At 42.8% G+C, this 22,340-nt stretch overlaps 1 pseudogene; it reads left to right on the top strand.

The window, feature by feature from the left end:
• Window positions 1-3,318: 3,318 nt before the first annotated feature.
• LOC109213873 overlaps window positions 3,319-22,340 on the top strand; it is a 74,277-nt pseudogene continuing 55,255 nt past the window's right edge.

The raw sequence follows: 22,340 nt of genomic DNA, 5'->3' as shown, positions 1-22,340 counted from the left end.
GACTTTGATGCGATTGGCTTCTTTTTCTTCCATAAATGATACAAAACCACTCCATAGCCTTCTTCTAATGTATGTAACCTGAAAAACATGAAAAGCACTAATAAGAGCATTTTGCTATCACTTTTACAATAAAAACTCTACAAGAAAGTGGTTTTTTTGGGGCTTAATCATAGTTCAATTCACCTATTATCAGGGCCTTATGCTGATTGTTCGGACTCTTAGGGGCTTTTACTACTGATTTCCTCGCTGTTTTTGGTTTGATATTTACACTCAGTCATGCTATGTTCTTACTATTTTCATAACTCGATTTTATTCACTCCTTTTGATTTAATAAAAGATATTTTTAGCCAAGTACTTGTTTTACTGTCAGCCCGAGGGGCTTGAGTGAGTTTTGACTGAGTGAGGCCGAGGGCCTGTGTTGTGAGGATGTTGTGGGATCGGGTTGCGCACCGCAGCATGTGGTACTGATTTTTTTTTTCTATGAGAGGCCGAGGGCCTGATTTATTATGCCACAAGGTGGCTTGTGATTGTTATGAGGCCGAGGGCCTGTTTGATTATGCCACGAGATGGCTTGTTATAGCGCTTGGGCTGTAGGAGCCCCTCCAGGAATCTGTACACCCCCAGTGAGCGCGAGTACCCAGTGTGAGATGTGATATTGCCCGAGGGGCTGTTATTGTTTCATGTTATTGCCCGAGGGGCTGATACGAGTGATTATGAGATAGCCCGAGGGGCTGGTTCTATTGATATTTTGCCCGAGGGGTTGTTTTACGTTTCTATCCTTTTACTCACTATTTTCATCACTCGTTTGAAACTATTGAAAAGTGTTTTAAAAGGGTTTTACTGAACTGAGATGTTTTTACGAGTTTTACTGCTTTACTGCATTGTTCTGGACCTATACTGTTTTGCTGTAGCATTATGCTGTAGTTTACGTGTTTTCTTACTGCTCAACTGCCTTTACTTTTATTACTTACTGAGTTGGTGTACTCACATTACTCCCTGCACCTTGTGTGCAGATCCAGGAGTCTCGGGTCACGCTAGCGAGTGCTGATTTGTCTTCCAGCAGGCTTTCGGAGTTGACTAGGTAGCTGCTTGGCGTTCGCAGCCCAGTGCTTCTCCTTCCTATCTTTATTTCGCTTTGTATTAGTTTTTTCAGACTATGTTGTCTTTTTGTATTACTAGACTAGTTGTAGTTGCTCATGACTGGTGACACCCTTGATGTCGGACTGTATTTTGTTTCCGCATTGTTCCATTCTACCTTACATTTTGGAATTTTAGCTTATTAATGACTTTTAAATGATTTATTATAATTGTTGGATTTGTTTTGGGGTTTGTGTGGGCTGGCATAGTTTCACGATAGGCGCCACCACGACCGGGTCCGTTTTAGGGTCGTGACAACTGTAATTTATGGGATCCACCTTTTTTTAAAACTAATTTTAGCAACTTCATAATTTTTTAGTCAATTTTGAAAATTTCCGTCTTCCACTTCATCATCATAAATCTTTCCACTATCAGTGCCTCATCTCCTCCTCCCTACCAGATTTATGATTTTATCATCACAATCAACCTTAAATGCACAAATCTTTTTTTTCCTTCAAAATGTATATCAGCTCCACCAAGCCACCACCGTGAACCACCAGTTTCATCCAAAGTATTCACAATTATGTGAGTTAAAGTGTTCAAATAAGAAATATATTAAAAAAAATTATCGGGATAATAAATCGGTACAAGTTTTAGTGGCTCCGAGGCTATTTTACCTAAAAAAAGATGTTATTCAACTCCTTTTTCAAGAAAGTAATGAGAGTATATATAAGATCATACCAACTAGCGGGGTGAGAAATTTAAAACAAATTATTACAAAAACAAGCTATCAAGTAAATTCAGATAATTACAAAGCAATGAATAATAGTAGGCTAACCAAACACAAATTACCTATATTTGGAGAAAGAGTGAATATCCTAAAACTATCCTAAACTTCTATATTTTTGTCAGTTGTCTAGTTAAACTATCCGGTATTTTCAAAACTCCCCTTAACTATATACCCCTATATATTAAAAATCTCTCGTCGATTTTTTAGTGGTGCGTGTGATACACTCCTCTATTTACTCACCCTAATCTAAATATCAATTTAATTAAGAATTTTAACCTATAATAAAAATAATTAAATGTGTAAATATTTGGGGGATTAAAAAATCAAAGAAAGAGGGTGAACCGATAACACATGGTCATTTGTAAATAAATAAACAAATAAAAATCTCTTCCATCTCCTCCGATAATGGCTACACCATGTCTCAATTGTGATTTTCTCCATTAAACTTCGATTAAACACTGGATTCTATTAGCCTTCAATTTCACTGGAAATTTTAGTTTAATATGAGATTTGGGATTAAAAAAGGTTAGGGTTTGGCAACAATTTCAGTTAGGGTTTGGTACAAATAATTATGGGCTTTTAGTGGATTAAATAGTATTGAAAGAAGAAGACTTAAATGAAGAAAAAAGATAATTTTAGAAGAAACAATGGAACAAAAAATTTTAAGATGAAACCCATAAGAAAAATGGAAGAAGAAAGATTAAAAAAATAAAGAAGAAGGATAGAATATAAATAAAATAGAGGGAAAATTAAAATATAAAAAAATTCTAAAGAGGGTAACAGTAATTAAACATTAAACACGGCCAATTGGGCCATTTTTATGTACAATTTCATCTCCCACATGCCCTTTTGACGAGTTATATTATATATTTCATTAAGAAATCGGTGAGGATTTTTTAATATATAGAGGGATATAGTTAATAAGGATTTTGGGGTCACCAGATAGTTTAAGTAGGTAACTGACAAAGATGTAATAGTTTTGGGGTTTTTTAGGGTAATCACTCTTGGAGAAACAGATAATAATACCACTAAATTATCCACTTTCACAGGTAATAATACTACTTCCCCTGTTTCAATTTAGATGACATATTTTTGTTTATTGTAAGTCAATTTGACTAAACTGAAGCTAAATTGGATTAGTTCAACTCGGTATTTTAAAATAAAAATTTAGATATTCAAGAATTATACGGAAAATACTATAAGTTGTAATTTTTTTCATGTCTATATGATAAAAAAAATTATTTTAGATGTTGGTCAAACTTCATATAGTTTGAATCTCGATAAGCAAAATATTTCATCTAAATTGGAACGAAAGAAATAACATGTTATAATATCCATGACATTCTTGTGGCTAAGATTGATCATTTACACACTTCTATAAATCCAAACCCAAATGCTTTCTACGAATTAATGCGAACTTCAATTCAGAAACCAAACTATGTCATGTTCAAGACCATTAGTGATATCAATGACGCTGCAAAAGCCAGAATTAGTAATTCCAGCAATAGCAACACCTCGTGAGAGAACATCTTTCTCATATAGATGATCAAGGGAGTCTTCGTTTCCAAATTCCCATAATATTGTTTTACAAATATAATCCTTCAATGGAAGGCAAAGATCCTGTAAATCTCATCAAAGAAGGACTGTCAAAGGCACTAGTGTTTACTATCCATTAGCTGGTAGGATCATTGAATTAATGCCTGACAGGAAGCTTGTTGTGAATTGCAATGGTGAAGGAATCTTGTTGGTAGAAGCTGATGCCCAAGTGGAGCTTGACAAGTTTGGAGACACCATTAAACCACCATGCCCATACTTGGATCAACTGCTTTATAATGTGCCTGGTTCTGCTGGTATCATTGGCTACACTCTTTTGTTAGTTCAGGTAAACAATCTCCATTATATTTGGATAATTTTGAACCTGTGATAGCAGGGTACTTGCATTTTTAAGAAATTATCAATTTATAAGAAGTACTAATATTTATCAATACATTTACCGATCATTACTAGAAATTCGGCCAAAGCTGACCGCCAAGTGACCGAACCGGTCAAAAATCTGACCAAAAAATCAACCAAAATCAGTTGGTTAGTTTTGCATGAAAATGCAATTAAATAGTATTAAAAATGAAAGAAAGTCTTAAATCATAAAACACCAATGGTCTAGTGGTAGAATAGTATCCTGCCACAGTACATAACCCGATTTGATTTCTAGATCGTATATTTATTAATTACCTAATTTAAAAAGATCGACCGACTTCAATCGATTTTTTTGATTTTTCGGTCAGTTTATTTTTTTAGTCAGTTGTGGAATTTAATTGACCAACTGAAATCGATAGGTCACAATCGACCGAAGTCGGTCAGTTGGCTCTGTCGACCGCATGATTATTGACAGCCCCATCTCAGTCGATTTTTGCCAGTTACCGACCAACATCGGTCAGGTTTGGCAGTCGATTTTTGCCTTTTTTTAGCAGTGTATAATTACTTAATAAATGACCTGATTGTGTAGATATTTTTTACGGCAGAATTTAAACTCTTAGATGAAAATACTTTTTATTTATTTCTTGAACTGCAAATATTCCCTTATAGGAATTTATTCCCTGCAGTGTAATTTCAATGTCACATTATTGCTTTATTTAACTAATATAATGATGAAACTAGATGGATAAAGTACTCTCTTTTCAAAAAAAAAATTATATGTCACGATCCAAAACTAAATCCTGTCGTGATGGCGCCTATCGTGGTACTAGGCAAGCCAACACACTTCCAAAACACTTCGATATTTCATTAAAAGATAAGTAAAAGCTTTTACATACTGAAATTTCATAAAAGAGTTCAACTCAAAAACAAAACGCCGAAAAATAGCCCGACATCGGGGTGTCACAAAGTCATGAGCATCTACTTCTGTTCTAGAACCAAAGTTCACAATAATCCGTCAAATTCTATAAAACAGAAAGAAAGATAACAATGGAAGGAGAGCCAAGGGATGTGGACGCTGGCTCTGGTAGGTCTCTGAGCAGTCAACCACGCACGAGCTCAACGACCCCTGCGATCGGTCTCACCTGGATCTGCACACAAGGTGCAGGGAGTAACGTGAGTACTTCCAACTCAGTAAGTAACAAAAATAAATAGGGAACTGAGAAGTAGTGACGAGCTATGCAAATACAGTTATCTCAATATCTTTTAAGTAAGAATAGTCATGCTTTCAAATTCACCAGTTTAGATCACATCAGTTCGTGCTCAAGTACACCCGTTATCAAGTTTTCCAGAAATTTGTACAGCAAGGACAAATAACAACTAAGTGCAACAATTAACTGAAAGCAAGTACAGCTTGCAAGGCAACAGTCACTCAGCTCATCTCAACAGCTCAATCACTCGGCATTCAGCCCTCAATAGTCATACTCAATAGGTACCTGCGCTCACTGGGGGTGTGCAGACTCCGGAGGGGGTCCTTCAGCCCATGCGCGATATCGCTGCGGCGTGCAGCCCGACCAAATATATAAACAGCCATAAGGCTCGTTACAACGTGCAACCCGATCCAATATAAATAATCAGCCCGAAGGCTCGTTGCAGCGTGCAACCCAATCCAACATAAATAATCAGCCCGAAGGCTCGTTGCGGTGTACAACCCGATCCAATATAAATAATCAGTCCGAAGGCTCGTTGCGGCGTGCAACCCGATCTAATATATACATATATAGCCATGAGGCTCGTTGCGGCGTGCAACCCGATTCATATACACTCATATAGCTCACAGCTCGGCGCTCAGGCCCTATCTCAATCACCAACCTCACCAGTCCCTAGGGCTCTCAGAAAACATAGAATTCAACCCAAATAGAGATAATAATATGTATCAATGATAAATAGGAGGGGACGGAGGTAAAATACGCAAGTAATATCATGACTTAGAACAAAACAGCAAATGGCAGTTAATTTAACAAGTACACGACCTCACAGGTCTCAACAACGATAACATAAGGCCTAAACATGATTTCCAACATGAAGTACAGTCAATTTCCATGAAAACAAAGAGAACATGTATCATACAGTAGGCTAATTAATTCCACAGTCTCACGAGACGGACCAAGCCACAATCCCTACGGTGCACGCCCACACGCCCGTCACCTAGCATGTGCGTCACCTCCAAAATAGTCATACAACACGATATTCGGGGTTTCATACCCTCATGACCAGATTTACTTACCTCAATCTGAGCAAAATCCTACTTCGCGATGCCTTTGCCTCTCGAACCGGCCTCCAAATGTCTGGAATCTAGCCAAAGGTAACACAACACAATCAATATATGCCAAGGAACCAATTCCACAAAACAAGCTACTAAATTGGACTCAAATCCCGAAATCGGCTCAAACCCGGCCCCCGGGTCCACGTCTCAAAATCCGACAAAAGTCACAAAACTAGAAAGCACATTCACCCACAAGTCTAACCATACCAATTTCATCAAAATCCGACATCATTTGCTCCCTAAAATCCCAAAATTAATCTCTCCAAAATCCCAACCCTAACCCCTTATTTCACTTCAAAAATCCTACTAATTAAGTGGGAAATCAACAGGAAAATGCCATAGCTAATGATAGTAGATCTCAATCAACTTACCTCACCGAATATCCTTGAATCCCCTTCAAAAATCCTCCCAAAAGCTCCAAAGTCCGTGCTCAAAAATGGAGGAAATGAGCAAAATTCGTGAAGTCTTCAATTTATAGGTTTTGCCCAGGCTTTCCGCATCTACGGAAAATCACTTAAAATCCCTGGACCGCTTCTGCGCCTCTCAACCGCATCTGCGGTCATTGCAGGTGCGGGAATGACATCGCACCTGCGGATAAAAACACGCACTTGCACCCTCTCTTCCGCTTCTGCGACCATCGCAGGTGCGGCAAACCCCTCGCACCTGCGGACTCTGCCAGCCCCTCTTCCTTTCACTTCGGTGGTCACATTCCCGCTTCTTCGGCTCGCACCTACGGCTCCCACTCCACAGGTGCGGTTATGGCAGCTTAGTTCAACTTCAGCAATTCCTCCAATTTCCAAACTTGTTCCATAAATCACCCGATATCAACCAGAGGCCCTCAGGACCTCAACCGAACATACCAACAACACATATAACCCCATACGATCTTAGTCGAGCCTTCGAATCACTCCAAACAACATCAAAACACCAAATTACCCTCGAATTCAAGCCTAAGAACTTCTAAACTTCCAAATTCCACAAAGGAAGCCGAAACCTACCAAATCACGTCCGAATGACCTCAAATTTTACATACACGTCACAAATGACACCACAAACCTACTCCAACTTCCAGAAATCCATTCCGACCACGATATCAAATTTTCCACTGCCAACCGAAATAGCTAAATTTTCAACTTTCGCCAATTCAAGCCTAATTCTACTACAGACCTCCAAATCACATTTTGGACGCGCTCCTAAGTCCAAAATCACCTAACAGAGCTAACGGAACTATCAAAATTTAAATCTGAGATCGTTTAATATAAGTCAACATCCGGTCAACATTCCCAACTTAAACTTTCAAATAGGATGTCTCAATTTACTCCAAAACCACTTCGAACCCGAACCAACTGACCCGGTAAGATATAATACAGCTGAAGAACACAAATGAAGCAGAAAAAATGGGGAACGGGGCTGCAACTCTCGAAACGACCGGGTCGTTACATCCTCCCCCTCTTAAACAAACGTTCGTCCTCGAACGGGTCTAGAAACAAACCTGGAGCCTCAAATAGGTGTGGATATATGTTCTGCATCTCCCGCTCGGTCTCCCAAGTATTCTCCTCCTCGGGCTAACCTCTCCACTGCACTTTCACTGAAGCTATATCCTTTGACCTCAACTTTCGGACCTGCCGCTCCAAAATAGCCACTGGTTCTACATCATAAGTCAATCACCATCTAACTGAACCGTGCTGAAATCCAAGACATGAGACAGATCGCCAATATACTTTCGGAGCATAGAAACATGAAATACTGGATGCACACTCGATAAGCTGGGTGGCAAAGAAAGCTCATAGGCCACCTCCCCAATCCTCTGAAGCACCTCAAACGGCCCAATAAACTGAGGGCTCAACTTGCCCTTCTCTCCAAATCTCATAACGCCCTTCATGGGTGAAACCTTCAGCAAGAGCTTCCCCCCAACCATGTATGACACATCATGGACCTTTTCTATCAGCATAACTCTTTTGTCTTGACGGTGCTGTGCGAAGCTGATCCTGAATCACTTTCACCTTGTCCATTGCACCCTGAACCAAGTCTATCCCCAAAAGCCTAGCCTCACCCGGCTCAAACCAACCCACTGGAGATCTACACCGCCTCCCATATAAAGCTTCATACGGAGTCATATGAATACTCGACTGATAACTGTTGTTGTATGCAAACTCCGTGAGTGGCAAAAACTGGTCCATAAACCCCCAAAATCAATGATACAAGCGCGTAGCATGTCCTCCAATATCTGAATAGTGCGCTCGGACTGTCCATCCGTCTGAGGATGAAATGTTGTACTCAACTCAACCTGAGTACCCAACTCTCACTGCACGGCCCTCCAAAACTGCGATGTAAACTACGTGCCTCTGTCTGAAATGACATAAACTAGTACTCCATGAAGGCGAACAATCTCTCTGATGTAAATCTCTGCCAACTGCTCTGAAGAATAGGTAGTACACACAAGAATGAAGTGCACGGACTTTTTGTCAGCCGATCCACAATCACCTAAATAGCATCGAACTTCCTCGAAGTCCGTGGTCGCCCAACTACGAAATCCATGGTGATCCGCTCCCACTTCCACTCTGGAATCTCTATTTGGTGAAGCAAGACACCCAGTCTCTGATGCTCATATTTCACTTGATGACAGTGGCGACACCGAGCTACAAACCCAACTATATCTTTCTTCATTCTCCTCCACCAATAGTGTTGTCTCAAATCCTGATACATCTTCGCACACCCGGATGGAGGGAATACCGCGAACTATGGGCCTCCTCTAGAATCAACTCTCGTAGCCCATCCACATTGGGCACACATATACACCCTTGCATCCTCAATACCCCATCATCACCAATAGTCACATCTCTGGCGTCATCATGCAGAACCTTGTCCTTGAGGACAAGCAAATGAGGATCATCATACTGGCGCTCTTTGATACGATCAAACAAGGAAGACCTAGAAACCACCCAAGCTATGACCCGACTGGGCTCCGAAATATCCAATCTCACAAACCGAATGGCCAAAGCCTGAACATCAACTGCAAAAGGCCTCTCACCAAAAGGAAGGAATGCAAGACTACCCATACTTACGGCCTTTCTACTCAAGTCATCGGCCACCACATTGGCCTTTCCCGTATGGTACAAAATGGTAATATCATAGTCCTTTAGCAGCTCCAACCATCTCCGCTGCCTCAAATTGAGATACTTCTGTTTGAACAAGTGCTGGAGGCTACGATGATCAGTAAACACCTCACAAGACACACTATAGAGATAATGCCTCCAAATCTTCAGCGTGTGAACAATGGCAGCCAACTCCAAATTATGGACAGGGTAGTTCTTCTCATGGTGCTTCAACTGACGAGAAGCGTAAGCAATCACTCTACCCTCCTACATTAAAACACACCCAATTCCGATCCGAGAAGCATCAGAATATACTGTATAAGAGCCTAAAGTTGATGGCAAAACTAACACTAGAGTTGTGGTTAAAGTAGTCTTGAGCTTCTGGAAGCTCGCCTCACACTCATTCAACCACCTAAAAGAAGCACCATTTTGGGTCAATTTGGTCAAGGGAGATGCAATAGAAGAGAAACCCTGCACGAAGCGACGGTAATAACCCACCAAACCAAGAAAGCTACGCATCTCTGTGGCTGAGGATGGTCTGGGCCAACTCTGGACCGCCTCTATCTTCTTCGGATCAACTTGAATACCCTCACTGGACACCACGTGCCCCAAGAACGCCACTGAACTAAGCCAAAACTCACACTTGGAGAACTTAACATAAAGCTTCTCCTCCCTCAACCGCTATAATACAACTCTCAAATGCTCAGCGTTCTCCTCCCGGCTACGAGAGTACACCAGGATATCATCAATGAATACAATAACGAATGAGTCGAGATAAGGACAAAAAATGCTCATCCAATGCATCAATGCTACTGGGGCGTTGGTCAGCCCAAAAGACATCACAAGGAACTCATAATGACCATATCGGGTCCTGAAAGCTATCTTATGAATGTTCGAGTCCCTGATCTTCAACTGGTGATACCCTGACCTCAAATCAATCTTGGAGAATACCCTCGCTCCCTGAAGCTGGTCAAATAAATCATCAAAACGAGGCAAAGGATACTTGTTCTTGACGGTAACTTTGTTCAACTACCTGTAGTCAATGCACATTCTTATGGTGCCATCCTTCTTCTTCACAAACAAAACTGGTGCACCCCAAGGTGACACACTAGGCCGAATAAACCCCTTATCGAGGCATTCCTGAAGCTTCTCCTTCAATTCCTTTAACTCTGTCGGTGCCATACGATACGGTGGAATAGAAATGGGCTGAGTGCGCGGCACCAAATTAATACCGAAGTCAATATCCCTGTCCAGAGGCATACTCGAAGGTCTGCAGGAAATACATCCGAAAAATCTCGCACCACTGGAACTGACTAAAAAGGCCAAATAAGAGAGACAACCCTTCCCAACCATCTGTTGAGCTTTCAAGAACGAAATCACTCTACTGGGAACATAATCTGACGAACCTCGCCACTCAATCTGTGGCAACCCCGGCATAGCCAACGCCAGCGTCTTAGCGTGACAGTCCAAAATAGCATGACACGGAGACAACCAATCCATGCCCAATAGCACATCAAAGTCAACCATACTAGCAGCAACAAATACACTCTAGTCTCTAGTCCCCCAATAGTCACTACATACGACCGATATACACGATCCACAATAATGGTATCGCCCACCAGCATAGATACATGAGCAGATAATACAAGAGACTCACAAGTGTATCCAAATAATGAGCAGAATATGACGATACATATGAAAAAATGGAACCAGGATCAAATAATACAGAGGCATCCCTATGCCAAACTGAGATAATACTTATGATCACAGCATCTGAAGCAATAGCATTGGGTCTGGCAAGGAGTGCATAGAAACGGGTCTGACCTCCACCTGATCGGCCTCCCCCTCTAGGACGATTCCTAGCTGACTAAACTCCACCCCAACCTGGCTGAGCGGGTGGTGAAGTAATTGGTGCTGAAGTCGAAGGCTGACCCCTCTGCTGTTGAGCTGGACCTCCCACTAGCCGGGGACAGCACTCCTGATATGACCAAACTCTCCACACTCATTGCAACTCCCCGATGTTGGTAGTGGGGACGTAAGGGGGCCCCAAGCACCGGGATAACTAGTAGAAGAACCTGGCATAGATAAACCCTGAGCTGATGGTGCATGAGTCGAACTCTGAGCTGGGAGGGCACTGAGAGATGAGTGACCCTGATGTGAACCGTGAGAACCATGGCCAGATGATGCACCACGGTGAATTGGGTGAGCCGTCTGAGCATGTTCGAAAGGACGACCCCTGCCATGGTGGAACTAACCTCCCGAAGGAACACCACCAAAACCACTCGATCCCCGAGGCCTCTTGGCCTCCCTCTCAGCCCACTCCTGGTGGCGAACAGACTCTATCTCCCGGGCAATGTCAACAACCTCCTCAAATGTAGCACCGGTCACCCTCTCTCTAGTCATAAGAATCCGTAGCTGATATGCGAGGCCATCCACGAACCTCCTGATCATCTCCCTATCTGTGGGAACCAACCAAACAGCATGATGAGCTAACTCAAAAAATCTCATCTCGTACTGCGTCACAGTCATATCATCCTGACGCAGCTGCTCGAACTGTCTGCGCAGCTCCTCTCTATGGGACTGTGGCACAAACTTCTCCAGGAAGAGAACGGAGAACTATTTCCAGTAAGGGGCGCTGCACCAACAGGCCTACGCCTTTCATAAGCCTCCCACCAAGTGAAAGGTAGTGAACGAGACCCCACTGGTCTCCAAAATACCTGCTGTACAGAGAATCCTCTGACACTTATCCAAGAAACCCTGGGCCTCCTCGCCCTCTACACCACTGAAATTCGGAGGCTGAAGTCTACCAAACCTCTCAAACTACGTTGCTCATCATCAGGCATGACTGGAACCACATAGTCCTGAGCAGGTGCAACCGGCTGGGCTGGTAGTGCCCTTGGTGTCTGGAGTCCTTGAACAACCTGCTCGGGTATGCGGGCGGCGGGAGTCTGAGTGCCTCCCCCGGCCTGGGAAGTGGCTGTTGTAGTGGAAACAGAGACCACCTGAGCAAGACCGGTGCACACGGTCAGAATCTGAGCTAAGGTCTCCTGAAGACCTGGAATCACGAAGGGCACAGCTGGTGCCTAAGCTGGTCCTGCTGGTGCATTCACAATTCGGATTTGATCCTGTACTGGGGCACTGGTGGATTTGCAGGGGCTGTCGTAGCTGATGTGCGGGCCATACCCCTGCCCCTACCACGGCCTCTACCACGACCTTGGCCCTTTGGAGCCCCAACTAGTGGTACTGGTTGCCATCCGTCCTGACCGTGTAGCACGCGTCCTCGCCATCTGTGAGAGAATAGAATAGCAGATGTTTAGTTACCAGAATCAGTAGATTCGCACGATAAGAATTCAACAATGCAAAGTTTTCCTAAGGGTTCTACAGCCTCTCGAAGATAAGTACAAACGTCTCCGTACCGATTCGCAAGACTCTACTAAACCTACTCATGACTCGTGTGACCTATGTAACCTAGGCTCTGATACCAACTTGACACGACCCAAAACTAAATCATGTCGTGATGGCGCCTATAGTGGTACTAGGCAAGCCGACACACTTCCAAAACACTTTGATATTTCATTAAAAGATAAGTAAAAGCTTTTTCATACTGAAATTTCGTAAAAGGGTTCAACTCAAAAACAAAATGCGGAAAAATAGCCCGACATCGGGGTGTCACTAAGTCATGAGCATCTACATCTGTTCTAGAACCAAAGTTCACAATAATCCATCAAATGCTATAAAACAGAAAGAAAGATAACAATAGAAGGAGAGCCAAGGGATGCGGACACTGGCAGCTACCTCGTAAGTCTCCGAGCAGTCAACCACACACGAGCTCAACGACCCCTGCGACTGGTCTCACATGGATCTGCACACAAGGTGCAGGGAGTAACGTGAGTACTTCTAACTCAGTAAGTAACAGAAATAAATAGGGAACTGAGAAGTAGTGACGAGCTATGCAGATACAGTTATCTCAATATCTTTCAAGTAAGAACAGTCATGCTTCCAAATTCATCAGTTTAGATCACATCAGCTCGTGCTCAAGTAAACCAGTTATCAAGTTTTCCAAAAATTAGTACAACAAGGACAAGTAACAACTAAGTGCAACAATTAACTGAAAGCAAGTACAGCCTCTCAAGGCAACAGTCACTCATCTCATCTCAACAGCTCAATCACTTGGCTCTCAGCCCTCAATAATCATACTCAATAGGTACCTGCACTCACTAGGGGTGTGCGGACTCCGGAGGGGCTCCTTCGGCCCAAGAGCGATATCGTTGCGGCTTGCAGCCCGACCAAAAACATAAACATTCATAAGGCTCGTTGTGGCATGCAACCCGATCCAATATAAACAATTAGCCCGAAGGCTCATTGCGGCGTGCAACCCCATCCAATATAAATAATCAGCCCGAAGGCTCGTTGCGGCGTGCAACCCGATCCAATATATACATATATAGCCCTGAGGCTCGTTGCGGCGTGTAGCTCGATCCATATACACTCATATAGCTCACAGCTCGGCACTCAGGCCCTATCTTAGTCGCCAACCTCACCATTCCCTCGGGCTCTTAGAAAACATAGAATTCAGCCCAAACAGAGATAATAACATGTATCAATGAAAAATAAGAGGGGAAAGAGGTAAATGCACAAGTAATATCATGACTGAGAACAAAACAACAAATGGCAGTTAATTCAGCAAGTACACGACCTCACAGGTCTCAACAACGATAACATAAGGCCTAAACATGATTTCTAAGATGAAGTACAGTCAATTTCCATGAAAACAGGGAGAACATGTATCAAACAGTAGGCTAATTGATTCCATAGTCTCACGGAATGGACCAAGTCACAATCCCTACGGTGCACGCCCACACGCCCGTCGCCTAGCATGTGCGTCACCTCCAAAATAGTCATACGACACGATATTCGGGATTTCATACCTTCAGGACCAGATTTATAACCGTTACTTACCTCAATCCGAGCAAAATCCTGCTCCGCGATGCCTTTGCCTCTCGAACCGGCCTCCAAACGTCCCGAATCTAGCCAAAGTTAACACAACACAATCAATATATGCCAATGAACCAATTCCACAAAACAAACTACTAAAATTGGACTCAAATCCCGAAATCGACTCAAACTGGGCCCCTAGGTTCACGTCTCGAAATCCGACAAAAGTTACAAAATTAGAAAGCCCATTCACCCACGAGTCTAACCATACCAATTTCATCAAAATCCGACATCATTTTCTCCTTAAAATCCCAAAATTACTCTCTCCAAAATCCCAAGCCCTAACCCCTTGTTTCACTTCAAAAATCCTACTAATTAAGTGGGAAATCAACAGGAAAACACCATAGCTAATGATAGTAGAGCTCAATCAACTTACCTCACTGAATATCCTTGAATTCCCTTCAAAAATCCTCCCAAAAGCTCCAAAGTCCGTGCTCAAAAATGGAGAAAATGAGCAAAATTCGCGAAGTCTTCAATTTATAGGTTCTGCCCAGGCTTTACGCATCTGCGGAAAATCACTTAAAATTCCTGGACCGCTTCTGCGCCTCTCGACCGCATCTGCGGTCATTGCAGATGCGGGAATGACATCGCACCTGTGGACAAACACACGCACTTGCGCCCTCTCTTCCGCTTCTGCGACCATCGCAGGTGCGGCAAGCCCCTCCCACCTACAGACTCTACTAGCCCCTCTTCCTTTCACTTCTGTGGTCACACTCCCGCTTCTTCGGCTCGCACCTGCTACTCCCACTCCATAGGTGCAGTTGTGACAGCTGAGTTCAACGTCAGCAATTCCTCCAATTTCCAAACTTGTTCCGTCAATCAGCCGATATCAACCAAAGGCCCTCGAGACCTCAACCGAACATACCAACAAGTAATATAACCCCATACGAACTTAGTCTACCCTTTTAATCACTCGAAACAATATCAAAACACCAAATTACCCTCGGATTCAAGCCTAAGAACTTCTAAACTTCCAAATTCTGCAAACGATGCCGAAACCTACCAAACCACGTCCGAATGAACTCAAATTTTACACACACGTCACAAATGACACCACAAACCTATTCCAACTTCCAGATATCCATTCCGACCCCGATATGAAATTTTCCACTGCAGATCGAAATTGCCAAATTTCGAACTTTCGTCAATTCAAGCCTAATTCTACTACGGACCTCCAAAACACATTCCAGACGCGCTCCTAAGTCCAAAATCACCTAACGGAGCTAACGGAACCATCAAAAATAAAACCGAGATTGTTTACACATAAGTCAACATCCGGTCAACTTTTCCAACTTAAACTTTTAAAGATGAGACTAAGTGTCTCAATTTACTCCAAAACCACTCCGGACCCGAACCAACTGACCCAGTAAGACATAATACAGCTGGAGAACACAAATGAAGCAGAAAAAGTAGGGAACGGGACTGCAACTCTCAAAACGACGGGCCGGGTCGTTACATTATGTTTATAAATCTAGTATTTACATAAGTTGCTAAATTTTAGAATTAAATGTCGCATCTATAAAAGTACTTTTTGCAAATTATTAATGGCATTAAATATTATACAACGTTGTTACTATTGATATTGTTAGTAGACAAAATAACATGAATCAATCGATATATATCCCTTAGAAAAACGAAAAAATAATAATACAATGAGATCGCAATTAGAAAAATGGTGACGTGCACATTTTTTTTTCCTAATTAGCATGAAGTGTGCCAAGAGTTTTTTGTTCATGATTTAATATCCCATAGTAATTAAGCTAACATAGGTTACCTACCTCTCTCTCTCTCTATATATATATATATATATATATATATATATATATATATATATATAGTACGCGTCAATCAATATAGATATACAAAATAATAAATTGGTGCATACATTAAAACAATAGCTGAATTTAGTATCTTCTATACATGCAAAGATGCTGAATTTAGTTGAATTAGTTATATAATATTTGTAGCTATAAATATTTTATTATATTTATGAGATATAAATATGTTATGTTGTTGTATCTCGCCTAATATCCCTTTAGAATACAAGTAATATAAATTTGGACTATCAGTTAACCAATGACACTAATAGCTTGTTTGGCCAAACATCTAAAATCAGCTTATTTTGAAAGGTGTTTTTCGCAAATACTTTTATAAGAAGTACTTTTGGCTAGAAGCAACTTGTATTTGGTTAACTAATTTGAAAAGTACTTTTGAGCAGTAATTAGTATTTGGCTTGGCTAAGTGTCACGACCCAAATTCCATCTTAGGTCGTGATGGCACCCAACACCGTGGTTAGGCAAGCCAATCCTAACAATTAGTGAATTCTCAATTATTGTATTTATCATTCCCAACATTTCCCTTAGCTTATATTTAAAACCGTCAATAATTGACAATTTCGTGACAATATAAATACAACCCAAAAATGATAGTCTACTAATGTGTGTGCCAAGACATGGTGTCACAAGTATAGGGCAATCTAGTAGAATGTACAAAACCATACTATCCTACTGTCTGGAAAGGAAATAGGAAGGAAAAGTAAGGACAAGGAAAGACTCCAGCTGCTGCAGAACGGCTCAGAAGGGCAGCTCACCGGAAGTCTCAAGCCAAGGAGTCCACTCTACGCGCCGGATTGATGGCCAGATGCACCTGCCTCAAAGCCTGCACAATCAAGTGCAGAAGGGTAGTATGAGTACATAAACAATATGCACCCAGTAAGTATCCAGTCTAACCTCGAAGAAATAGTGACGAGGGGTCGACTTGACACTTACTAGGGTCAATAGATATAATAATGTGAAGTCCAATATTCTAATACACAATGTACGTAGATAGCAACAAGTGCAAACAAGAATAATACTGAAAATCCTCTCATCGAATCAATAAAATCTAGGCATTTCCTTCATTTTAAACAAGTGGCCTTTCAAGTGATGAATCATACGAATTACAAGTGGTTCTGGTTCCACTATCACACACAAATACCATCAAGGACGTTCGGTCCGATCCAACATAAAAGTAAATTGTGCACTGCCGAGTGTCAAATGCCCGAACCATATATATATACAATTACCAACCTGCCGAGGTTAACGGCCCGCTCCCATGAGAGTAGTGAAAGTAATCACCCCGCTCGCGGAATATACTTGCAACGCGGTTAAGTATAAATACAACTTAAGGGTTTCCTTAATTCTTTTCAAATTAATTATTTGCTTGAAATCCTTGAAATCATGACATTCTCAACGAAGTTTCAGTCAATGCAATTCAACAATTTAAAATCATATAACAGTACCCACAAAGCATGGTGTAAGCATAGAACTACTCGGACATAACCGGAATAGTAGCTACGTACGGACTCTCGTCACTTCGTGCATACGTAGCTCCCACAATTAAATCACATACTAGTTAAGTTCACCTATGAGGAAATTTCCCTCTTACAAGGTTAGAAAGGAGACTTACCTCGTTTCGGGCCTACTTCCAACTCAAGAATGCTCTCAAACCCTCAAACCGGAGCCGCACAATCCGAAACTATTCAAATAATGTAAAAACCCATCATTATAGGCTTACAAGTTCATATTCTAGCTATTAAAGTGACTATCCAACCCCAAAGGCAAGATTCCTAAAATTCATCCCCGGGCCCACGTGCCCGGATTCCGGAAATTTTTGAAGAAAGTTGCTACCCGTAACCTAAGGATCAAGAATATATGATTTTTACTCCATTTCATATTCGTGGTTAAATCTTGTTTTTATCAAAACCCTAGGTTTTACTCCAATCCCATGATTTTCACTAATCTTGGTGTGTTAATCTACCCAAAAACCAAAATTAAACTCACATTAAGTAGAAATAACTTACCTCACTATGCTTGGCCGAAATCCCCTCTTTGGAAGCTCCCAAATCGCCCAACAATTGAATGAAATGTGTCAAAAATGACACATTTCCCGTATTAAATGAAGGCACTGTCTTCTGCGATTCCCGCACCTGCGGTTAGGGGACCGCATCTACGGTCTCGCTTCTGCGAGGAAGTGTCCGCATCTGTGGACTTTGCTTGGGCTGGCTGGGGCCGCATCTGCAGTCTGGGGCCGCTTCTGCGGTTCCGCTTCTGCAGAAAAGGATCCGCATATGTGGTTTCTGGGCTCCTCCTCTGGGGCCGCACCTGCGAAAGGTTGACCGCTTCTGCGGTCTCGCACCTGCGGCTGGCCGACCGCAGGTGCGGTTATGACAGCAACCAGGAGCTTCAGCTCTTTCCAACTTTTCTAACTCAACTCGAGCCTCGTCCAATTGATGCTCGGGACCCCCGGGGCCCCGCCTGAACATACCGACAAGTTTGAAATCATAAAACGGACTCGCTCAAACCCTCGGAACGCCCGAAACAACGCTAAATCTAAGAATCACCCCCTAAAACCAATTGATCAAACTTATGAACTTCAAGTTCTTCGATTCACATCCGATGCGATGAAACACACTTATACTACTCGGATTGACACCAAATTTTGCGTGCAAGTCTTAAATGACAATACGGAACTGTTCCCGGTCTCAAAATTCTGTTCGGACCTCGATAACACAAAAACCCGCTCCAAACCAAATATTTAAGAACTTCAAAATCCTTAAGGAATCAACTTTCACTATTAGGCAACAAAACGCTCCTGGTTCATCCAAAATCCGATCCGGACATACGCCCAAGTCTGAAATCATCATACAAACCTGTTGGAACCTTCAAATCCAGATTCCGAGGTCGTTTACTCAAAATTTTGACTGAAGTCAAACTTGGCCTTTTAAGCCAACCTTATGGAACTAAGTGTTTCGATTTCCACCCAAACTCTTCCAAATCCCGAACCAACCATCCCCGCAAGTCATAAATCAGTAAAAGCAAGTACGGGAAGTCTTATTTAGGGGAACGGGGTTCTAGAAAGCAAAACGACCAGTTGGGTCGTTACATTCTCCACCTCTTAAACAATTTGTAATCCTCGAACAGGTTTAGATTCATACCTAAAGTGTTGAATAAGTGCGGATATCTGCTCCACATGTCCTCCTCGGACTCCCAGGTCGCCTCCTCGACTGGTTGTCCCCTCCACTGGACCTTTATCGCAGAAATCCTCTTGGATCTCAACTGGCGATCCTGTCTATCAACAATGGCAACTGGCTCCTCCTTGTAGCCCAAGCTCTCATCTAGCTGAATAGCACTAAAGTCTAACACATGGGACAAGTCGGCGTGATACCTCCGAAGCATAGACACGTGAAAAATTGGATGAACTCCTGATAGGCTGGGAGGTAAAGCAAGCTCATAAGCGACCTCCCCAACTCGCCTCAATACCTCGGATGGGCCTATAAACCTTGGGCTCAACTTTCCCTTCTTCCCGAATCTCATAATACCCTTCATCGGTGAGACTTTCAAGAGAACCTTCTCGCTGACCATGAATGATTCATCACGCACATTCTGATCGGCGTAACTCTTCTGTCTGGACTGTGTGGTGCGAAGTCTTTCCTGAATCAACTTTACCTTTTCCAAGGCATCTTTCACCAAGTCTATACCATACAACTTAGCCTAACCAGGCTCAAACCACCCGATAGGAGAACGACATTGCCGACCATATAAAGCCTCAAATGGAGCCATCTCGATGCTGGACTGATAGCTGTTGTTGTAAGCAAACTCGGCCAAAGGCAAGAACTGATCCCACTGTCCTCCAAAGTCAATCACACATGCTCTAATCATGTCCTCCAAAATCTGAACTATCCGCTCTAACTGTCCGTCGGTCTGAAGATGGAATAATGTGCTGAGCTCCACACAAGTCCCCAACTCACTCTGAACAGCTCTCCAGAAATGTGAAGTGAACTAAGGGCCTCTATCTGATATGATTGAAACAGGCACACCGTGCAACCGAACTATCTCCCCGAATGTAGATCTGAGCCAACCTCTCCGAAGTATAAGTAGTCACAACTGGGATGAAGTGTGATGGCTTGGTCAACCTGTCGATAATGACCCAAACCGCATCAAACTTCCGCAAAGTCTGTGGAAACCCAACTATGAAGTCCATAGTAACGCGTTCCCATTTCCACTCAAGTATAGTCATCTGCTGAAGTAACCCACCTGTCCTCTGATACTCATACTTGACCTGCTGGCAATTTAGGCATCTAGCTACATGCTCTACTATGTCTTTCTTCATCCGCCGCCACCAATAATGCTTCCTCAAGTCGCGATACATCTTCATAGCACCTGGATGAATAAAATATCGTGAACAGTGTGCCTCCTCTAGAATCCTCTCCCTACCATCGACATTAGGAACACATAGGCAACCCTGGAGTTGCAGGACACCATCCTCGCCAATAGAAACCTTCTTGGCACTACCCTGTAGCACCGTCTCTTTGAGAACTGCCAAATGCGGATCATCAAGCTGCCGAGCCTTGATCTGTCCCAATAATGAAGACTGAGCAACAACACACACAAAGACCCGGTTGGGCTCTGAAATGCCCAACCTCACAAGTCTATTAGCCAAGGACAGAATGTCCAAAGCTAATGGCCTCTCCTCTGCTGATATGAATGCCAAGCTACCCATACTCTCTGCCTTCCTACTCAAGGCATCCGCGACCATATTGCCTTGCCTGGATGATAAAGAATGGTGATGTCATAGTCCTTCAGTAACTCAAGCCACCTACGCTGCCTCAAAATGAGGTCCCTCTGCTTGAACAGATGCTGCAAGCTGCGATGATCAGTATAAACCTCACAGGACACCCCATATAGATAATGCCTCCATATCTTAAGAGCATGAACAATCGCGGCCAACTCTACATTGTGCACATGGTAATTCTTCTCATGAATCTTCAGTTGACGTGAAGTATATGCACTAACTCGCCCCTCATGCATCAATACACATCCCAAGACGACGCGTGAAGCCTCGCAATATACCTTATACATCCCCTAACCGGAGGACAACACAAGAACCAGTGTTGTAGTCAAAGCTCTCTTGAGCTTCTAAAAGCTCGTCTCACAATCATCGGACCAACGGAAAGGAGCACCCTTCTGGGTCAATCTAGTCAGAGGTGAGGCAATGGATGAAAAGCCCTGCACAAATCGGCGGTAATAACCTGCTAATCCCAGAAAACTCTTGATCTCGATCACTGAAGTAGGACGTGGCCAACTCTGAACTGCCTCAATCTTCTTGGGATCCACCTTAATACCCTCTCCTAACACAATATGCCCCAAGAATACTACTGACTCCAGCCAAAAAGCACACTTGGAGAAAGTAGCATATAGCTTCTGCTCTCGCAAGGTCTAAAGCACTATTCTTAAATGCTGCTCGTGCTCCCCCAGGCTACGTGAGTATATCAAGATGTCGTCAATGAAGACGATAACAAAGGAATCAATATAAGGCCTGAACACCCCGTTCATCAAGTCCATAAACGCCGCTGGGGCATTAGTCAAGCCAAAGGACATCACCAGAAACTCATGATGGCCATATCACGGAAGGTGGTCTTCGGAATATCTGAGTCCTGAATCTTTAGCTGATGATACCCTGATCTCAAGTCGATCTTAGAGAACACCCTGGCACCTTGCAACTGGTCGAACAAATCATCAATGCGCGGCAACGGGTACTTGTTCTTGATAGTAGCCTTGTTCAACTGGCGGTGATCAATGCACATCCGCATGGTCCCATCCTTCTTTTTTACAAATAACACTGGTGCACCCCAAGGTGACACACTCGGCCTAACAAACCCCTTTGCTAACAACTCCTTAAGCTGCTCCTTCAACTCCTTCAACTCTTTTAGAGCCATACGGTATGGTGGGATAGATATGGACTGGGTACCTGGAGCCAAATCAATGCAGAAATCAATATCACGATCCGGCGGCATGCCAGGAAGGTCAGAAGGAAACACATCGACGAACTCCCGGACTACTGGAACTAAATCAATCGTCAGAGACTCTAAGATGGTGTTCCGAACATATGCTAGATACGCCAAACAACCCTTCTCAACCAGGTGTCGAGCCTTCAGAAAAGAGATAACCCGACTAGATGAACTAACGGAGGAACCCTTCCACTCCAATCTTGGCAACTCTGGCATCGCTAAAGTAACAGTCTTGGCATGAAAATCATGAACGACATGATATGGAGATAACCAATTCATGCCCAAGATGACCTCAAAGTCGATCATGTCAAGTAACAG

This window comes from Nicotiana attenuata, unplaced genomic scaffold (genome assembly GCF_001879085.1).
Source record: "Nicotiana attenuata strain UT unplaced genomic scaffold, NIATTr2, whole genome shotgun sequence".
Lineage (NCBI taxonomy): Eukaryota > Viridiplantae > Streptophyta > Magnoliopsida > Solanales > Solanaceae > Nicotiana > Nicotiana attenuata.
This window is presented reverse-complemented; position numbering and strand designations above follow the sequence as displayed.